We start from the raw sequence: 8,549 nt of genomic DNA, 5'->3' as shown, positions 1-8,549 counted from the left end.
CGTCATATGAAACTTCCGTGCTATTTAAATTTAACCCCACACCCAAATATTAACCACTGTTGGTTAATAACGAAAGAAGCCGGCCTTTCCAATCTTTTCACCACTATTCTGTTAAGGATTGTGAAAAGAACTTCTACCAACCTATTTGTTGGGCCTCCAAAATGTCTTTAAAATGACATCCACTTTCACCTTTATCACCACCATTTCACTCACATGTCGCAACTCCATAACCATATAATCTTTCATTAGCCACTATTTTCATAAATATATGGGTTAGGATCCTTATTTACCATAGTTATTTATTTTACGTGTTTAAAGTGAATTTATGATTAAAAACTAGGTAATTAACATGGTTTCATGTATCTATATATGTGGCTAGAGTTTCATGACATGTGTGGGTTATTTGGAAGCTTCCAAAGCACCCTTATGTGGCCTCCAATGCTCAAATTCGAATTCCCTTCAAAGGAGATTTGGATAAAGGTCAAAGAAGGATATGTGTCCTATTTGGATTGTAACTCTATGAGGTGTCTCATCATTTCTTATTTGGATTAGAACTCTATGATACACGTAGGGGATATGTGTCACATTATGAGCTATTTGGTTGTAACTATATGAGATTTTAGTAGATCCCCATTAGATAGGGTAGCTTCTTATATTTTTGTATAGATAGGAGAGCCTTTTCCTTTGAAGGCATGTCTAAAGTTGGAGAAATGCTCATGTTTTCAATAGAGAATTTGGAACTTATACTTGGAGCTTTGAAGATTTAGTTTTGCTTACATATGGAGCTTCTTCACTTGTCATCCTCATACACCATTGGAATAGTCATCTAATAATTGTGAGATTTAATTGCTTTTATAGATTAAAGTTCATTTTCTTTCTTAATATTAGTTTTAGAATGATTGTGTAATCTTTGCTTTTCTAAAAACATTTCAATAAGGAAGCTTTATGTATTTTCTAATTGGATTAAGTTTGAGGCAAGGGCTCATAGTTATTTAGTTTCCTTTCATGTTCTGTTATTTAGTTTTTTAGATCAAACCATCAATTCATTGTATAATTGAATAAAGGATCAGGCCAAGAAGGTGACTTCAAATTGGGTGATTGAATGTTCAACCTATGCAATCATTGAGCTTTACTTTTTAGTTCTTTTATATTTTCTTTTAAGATCCTCATTTAATTGCATTAACTGATATTCTTAAAGATCATTCTAAGAAATTGATTTGATCATATTTCAATATTGAATGGTTGAATATTTGATACATGCAATTACTGAGTTATTTTCTGCACACTTTACTTGCTTTTCTAGGACATTTAAAGTTAAAGTATAAATAGTTGCTTACACATCATCTCAAGAAGGTAACACTTCATAATTGAATGTTGGAGTAACTAAGCATACATTAGTTGTTTTTATTTCACAACTTAGTTGAATTTCATTTTCATTATTTGATTTCATAGATTAGACGAATTTGTTTCCATTATTTTGTAGTTAGATTGATCTAAACTGAAAGACAATTTCTAGCACATACAATGCACGCATGCTTCACAAGTTTACGAAACCCCCCGGTTGACAAATTAAATGATAGGCAATCACTTTACCCCAACATTTTGGCTCAGCTACCAGGGAAGTGTGCATAGGAACTAACTTCTATTTTAGAGTGTATTTTATTTGTTTTTGTTTTTACTAACCATTTATGGACAAAGGATCTAGAATGCAACCCAAAGACTACATTGAGGAATGGTATCAAGAAGCAATTACGCCACAATATTCATCAATTCTTCAAGAGATCCTTGTGGAAAATCGAAAGATCAAGTCGATTTCACATATCCTTACAAACAATCAGGTATATTTTTCAAGTTGGGATATGAGCATTTCAAAAAATTTAATCCGTAAATGGCTTCATTGGAAGCATGAATATACTTAAAAAATAAAAATAAAAATATAGTTTTTAGATAGATAGGAAAAATAAAAATAATTTTTTATAGTTTTTAGGATAAATTTGATATTTTATGGTGCAGTAAGAACCACCCATATACTAACCCTTTGTAGGAAAAATTTGCAATAAAACAAATGGTTGAGAACAAGGAGCGTAAGTGAAGATCACGAACGATAATTTAAGGTATGAGATCAAGTCTTTTAATTTTATTTTTGCAAAATTTACAAAAGAATCGATTGATAAAATCTTGACTATGCTAACAAAATAAATCTCTCAAGTGTGCTCTCCTTCTACACTTCATGTGACCTGGAGGATCAGAAAAAAGAAATTGTTTTGTTATTATATCATAAAAATTATTTAGCTACTGTAAGACTTGCAAATCCATGTGAAAAAATCCTTACCTTTGTAATGCAAGAGTTAGATCTTCTCTTTTTATTTCCTAGAAGATATCCATGCAGCCACAAGCCCAACCTTCAAAACCTGCAAATCAAAAATCATGGGAACATTTCTAGAAAACGTAGCAGCATAGACACCTGATTTTGAAGCAAATTTTCTAAGCAAACCAGGGCGAATCTGAAAAAACCTGAGACATGGGTTTTCTCTGGAATAGGGGAAATTAGGTAACTTGTGAATGATTCCCTGAATTTTGCAACCATTTAGGAGAAATCCGAAATTGATTTTTGCAGAAAATATAATTGCGAGAAAGCATAAACTGTCTTGAAACCCGATTTAAAAAAAAAAATCTAAGCAAACCAAGGTGAATCTCAAAACATGGGGACACGGGTTTTTTCGGGAATGGGATGAATTTAATAACCCAGAAACTATTTCCTAAGATTCCTAACCATTTGGGAGAAATTCAGGGTTCCTCAGAACTCCATTTTGCAGAGTGCGTGAGGGAAAAACGATTTGTTTTGAACTGTTTTAACATAGCAAGTTGAAAGTAGAAAAATCCAAGTGAATAAAAAAACTCTGCTCCACATGGCATGTGGTCTAAGAGTCCATTTAGATCTAATAAATTTGATTTTAAAAGAATCCAAGTGAATAACAAACTCTACTCCACATGGCATGAGGTCTAAGAGTCCAATCTGATTTAATAAAGTTGATTTTAGACACATATGTGTCGCATTCCCTATGTGTATCATGATTAAAAACAAAAACAAAAACAAAACAAAAAAACAAAAAACATTTTCTTTATTATAATTTCTTTTTGATAAAGAAGATATAGATCTATATATATATATATATATATATATATATATATATATATATATATATATATATTATTTGAAAGAGGCATTAGTAAACCACAACATTGTTTCTTGCTCTTTGAATTCATTTTTGGTTATTTACTGACTTGGGTTGTTTGTTTAGGATTTTAGCTACAAAAACTGTGCACATTTTGCAGCTGGAAAACAATTCTGCAGCTATGCATTTAACTCAATGATTTATTTGTCAAACAATGAATTCTAACTATAAATTCATGATCAACATGCCATTTCATTTGCTTACATCATCTTTCACTATAGCATCATGTTCCCATGCCACATTTTACATGACAATTTTCATAGTTTCATAAAAATTTCAAAATAGTCTAACTTTCTCATTTTTTATTCAAGCATCGTAAGAAAGATCTCAACAAGATCTACAAAATGAGGAAGCTATTATTAGATTTTGAAACAATAAAGAATGAAGAAATTGCCACTACAACAAAACCAACGATTATCGTCCCTTTTTACTTCTTTTTTTGCATCTAGAGCCCATTTTTGGTGCTATTTGCATCCATTTATCAAATATGGTGCAAAACTTGACACAAAATTTGCATCAAGTTTTGCACCAAATCTTACACCAAGTTTAGCACCAGGTATTGCAATAGGTTTTGCACCAAGTTTTGCACCAAATTTTATGCCAAGTTTTGTGTCATCCTTTACACCAGGTTTTGTTCCAGGTTTTGCATCAAGTTTGGCACCTAATTTTGTTTGTCATACTTTTGCATGCTCATTTGCATCCACTTTTTGCACCTACACTTGCATCAACTTTTGCATCCTTTTTTAAATCATTTTTTGCATCCATTTTTTCATCCATTTGTGCATCCCTTTTGCGCCAAGTTTTACATCGTGTTTTGTGTCTAGTTTTGCATAAAATGTTGCATCTACTTTTGTTGCATCCACTTTTCCCTCTTGTTTGGCATCCATATTTACATCCTCTTTTGCATCTATTATTGTACCCACTATTGCATCTAATATTTTTGTGCCACAATTAGTGCCTAGTTTGGCACCTCCTTTTGCACCCACTTTTGATTATAATTTTGCATCCACGTTTGCATCCTCATTTGCATCTAGGTTTTCATCAACTACTGCATCTATTTTTGCATCCCTTTTTGTATCCAATTTTGGACCGGGATTTGCATCGGGTTTTGTGTCTCGTTTTGCATCTACTTTTGCATCGACTTCTATTGCATCCACTTTTGCACACAATTTTGCATCCACTGTTGCACCCATTTTAAATTTCACTTTTTGCATCCCTTTTTACATCTTCATTTGCATCATACTTTGATTCTTTTTTTGCATCTATCATTACATTCACTTTTGTTATGCCACAATTTGCACCATGTTTTGCACTCACTGTTGTATCCACGTTTGCTTCCAATTTTGCATCCATGTTCACATCCTCTTTTGCATCAAATATTGCATCTATTTCTGCATCCACTTTTATGTCAGGTTTATGCATTGGGTTTTGCATTTCGTTTTGTATCTACTTTTGCATCTACTTACATTATATCCATTTTTTGCATCCAATTTTGTTTTGCCTGTTGCATCAATGTTTGCTTCCACTTTTACATCCATTTTTGCATCTTATTTTGCATATTTTTGTCTATTGTTACATCCACTTTTGTTGCACCATATCTTGCGCCTACCATTGCAACCACATTTGCTTCCACGTTTGCATCCCCTATTGCATCCACTTTTGTTTAATCCATTTTCGCATATACTTTTGTTTCCGTTGTTGCATCCACATTTGTTTCACCACAATTTGTGCCAAGTTTTACACCTACCATTGGACCCATGTTTGCTTCCACTTTTGCCTTCATGTTTGCATCCAAGTTTGCATTGACAACTGCATCTACTTTTGCATCCACTTTTGTGTCAGGTTTTTCATGTTGTTGTGCATCTACTTATGTTGTATCCACTTTTCATCCAATTTTACTTCTATTGTTGCCCCCATTTCTATGTTCGCTTTCGCATCCCTTTTCCAACACTCATCATATTTTCTACATTGATGATATTCCTTATGGCATTGACAATTATGAACAATTGATGACAATGTCAATAATATTGACAATGATGAAAATGAAGATGATGGCGGTGACATGAATTGTGATTATGATGATAAAGATGATAGTGGTTACAATGACAATGATGATAATGGCAATGATTATGATGATGACGATGCTAATGATGTTGGCGAATCTTCCCAATTTTAGATGTTGTCATTGTCATAATCATAAGCATTATCTTTGGTGTCATGATCATCATTTTCATCTAGGTCATCATCAAAAACAATAATGGCATGAATGATGATGATGCATGATTACAACAATGTCGATAGAAATTACATTAATGATGATGATGGGGATGATAAAAATGACAATGACGATGATAATGGTGGTGATGATGATCATCATCGATCATCTGTCAAAAATAGAGTTGTTATTTCTCTTACGTATATCAATGTGTCCTAAACAACCCTTTTCTAGCACTGATCACATTTTTTGGGTTGATGATATTTCTTACAACATCTACAATTATGAACAATTGCAAACAATGTCCATAATGATGATGATGATGGCATGAATGGTGATTATGATGATAATGTAATGATGGCAATAACAATGACAAGGATGATGGTGATGATGATGACAATGATTATGATAATGAGAATGACCTTACAATCTTATGGATTCGTGAACAATTACTAGTTTCAATACCATCTTCTGGATACGTATTACTATCATACTTTTTAAATTTTCTGTCTCTCTTGAGGTATCTTACTATAATGGTGTTGTCAACACTAGAAAGATATCTTGTTGTAATGGTGGTTCTAATGTTAGCACTAGCAAAGTTTAGTAGGGAGGATGCTACTACAAGAGGAATTCCTTCTAAGTGACTATGGCATTCAAAATGAGGCTTTATGGGCTGCTTGTTAACACATGTTCTCATGCTCATATAAAATTAATGTGAAAAGTTGCTTTAATTGGTTCCCATGCATAATTGATATTGATAATGGGGTGGTATAAAATTGTAATGGGCATATCCGTTAGTTAGTTATGATGGGTCAACAACATTGAAACCATCCAAGTGACATTTCACCTTGAACAATCGTCGCTCGTGCGAAAACACGAAGTTTATGTAAATGAAAGTTGTGATTGTAGTGGAATTAAAACCATCGAGAAATATCAAAGAAGACGCTGCCTACCAGTTTTGAAAGACAACCAAGGCATTGAACAACTATTTGCGTTAGGATGTAGTGAGGGAATCGAAGGAAATTTGGCAGCCCTAAGTTGCCATTACTATTGCCAATCACACATTCAATAGTAACCATAAAAGGTAGCCACATATAAACAGAACCTCGAGGTGTTGACAGTCAGAATCTATTGTAATAGCTTTGACGTATATATAGTTTTGTTTTTAGATGAGAATGAAGTGGGCTTCATCCAGGGTTCGGCTCAATCCTCGTCCATTCCATGCAGTGGTGTTTAATTCGCCAAGCAAGAGAATATTACGTGAGCGTTCAGAGTTAAATCAATAGAAATCAAGGACGTGTGATTGTCAAATTATTGCTCCTCCCCTATGATTGAGCGCTTGATGCGATGGTCATTATCCTTGGGTGATACTTTTATTCCCCATTTTCTATTGAAAAAGTAGAGTTTTTCTGTTCGATTATGATAGGATTGGATGAACGTCGGTTTGGGTGGATGTAGACCCATGTTTTTTTGTGGTGATCTTCAAATGTCTTGAGGATAAGAAAAAAATCCTTAACCAAGGTCCATGGTTTTGGGGATGAGTTGGTCTTCTAGTGAAGCCATGGTTTCCCAACTTCAATCCTCTCACTATGTTGCCGATGACTACTCTAGTATGGGTAAGATTCCCAGTTTTCCCATTCACTTTACCCATCTAGATCTCTTAGAAAAAGTGGGCAATTTTATTGGAAGATTCGTCAAAGTAGACAGGGAAAGACTTTTGAAAGGCATTTTCACCTATGTTTGCATATGTGTTTAGGTAGATCCCAATGAAGTTTTGCGAGATAAAATTGAGCTCAAGTGGATGGGAATTGTGTATTCCCAACCCCTGGACTATGAAAATACAACTTATAGATACACGTATAGATACACCAATAAATTTCAACCACAAACCTGTAAATTTCATTTTCCTTCACACCATGCATCTAATTTGTATTCTGTATGAGAATTAACAAAGGAATGATGCTCTTTTTCCTATATTTTGACTCCCAGAGAATACTATGATAAACGTGGATAGACATAGGGTCCTGTATGGTCCATTTACATCCCATGGATGGGAAATCCGAAGTAAATAAAATAACATCCATTACATAGGCACTCATGTAAAATGGGGGAACAATGTTTTCTAGAATAAAAAAACTACAGTTCTTCCTATAATCTAGGATTTGGATACTTAAATTATTAGATAGAACAGTCCCCCAGTCCATAACATAGCTGCATCAATCAAGGGTACCCACTGGTCTGAAAAATTTTGGGTATTGACATAACCAAATAATCTACATATCATAGTGGCAACATAACAATATGGACCGACAAGAGAAGCTATAGAATGCATACCCTTATTTTCTCGCTTGTGCTTGCTAGCATCTCTTCTCCATCCTTTGATGACTTCAGATTGATCCTGATTTTCCTTCATGAATTTCTCAATGAAGTCATATCATATTTCTTCTGAGCTGCCGACAACTGGTACATTCGAGTCGAATCTTTGTTGGTGAAAGAGCCGATGATTGTGTTCCTCTTGGTCATAAAGTTTCTGTCAGCGATGTTTAGATGGTCAACAACACATGTGATCATATCCATGTAAGGAAGGATGTTCAGCTGAGCAACAATTCTGTGGAGGAATGAATTGGCCAGATCACTATATGTAGTATCAGAAACCGGGTATGAATCTTCGGCTATGACTACTCTTTCTGTGACTCTCGGCTCTTCATCTTCGAAAAGTTGATATGTGGCCTCCCAGGTAGATGTTCCGGTGTTTGAGGTGCATGTGGTATCGGTAAATAATGCAAGCAATTCTGCAAACTCAGGGGGAAGAGCAACTGATTGTTGTTGAACAACAGGTTTCTTCATGGGTTTGGTCGACCAAGACATTTTTGTTGAATTATGCTTGTTGGGACTGACTTGTCAAGAGAAACACAAGGGTGAGAGTAACTAACATTAAGAGCGAATAACTTAGCAAATAACCGATTACATAATAATCCAAGACTTTTATGAGCGAAATCTCAAGAAACCATTAGTAATAATGAATGCGTTTATTCTATCGAAAACCATTAATTCTCCACATTTGGCCATTAATATCGCATCCGCCATATCTCAACTTT

The sequence above is a fragment of the Pinus tabuliformis genome, chromosome J (assembly GCF_031772625.1).
Source record: "Pinus tabuliformis cultivar Carrire ecotype Pingquan chromosome J, CPIR1, whole genome shotgun sequence".
Classification (NCBI taxonomy): domain Eukaryota; kingdom Viridiplantae; phylum Streptophyta; class Pinopsida; order Pinales; family Pinaceae; genus Pinus; species Pinus tabuliformis.
The sequence above is the reverse complement of the archived record's forward strand: the minus strand, read 5'-3'. Positions refer to the sequence as shown.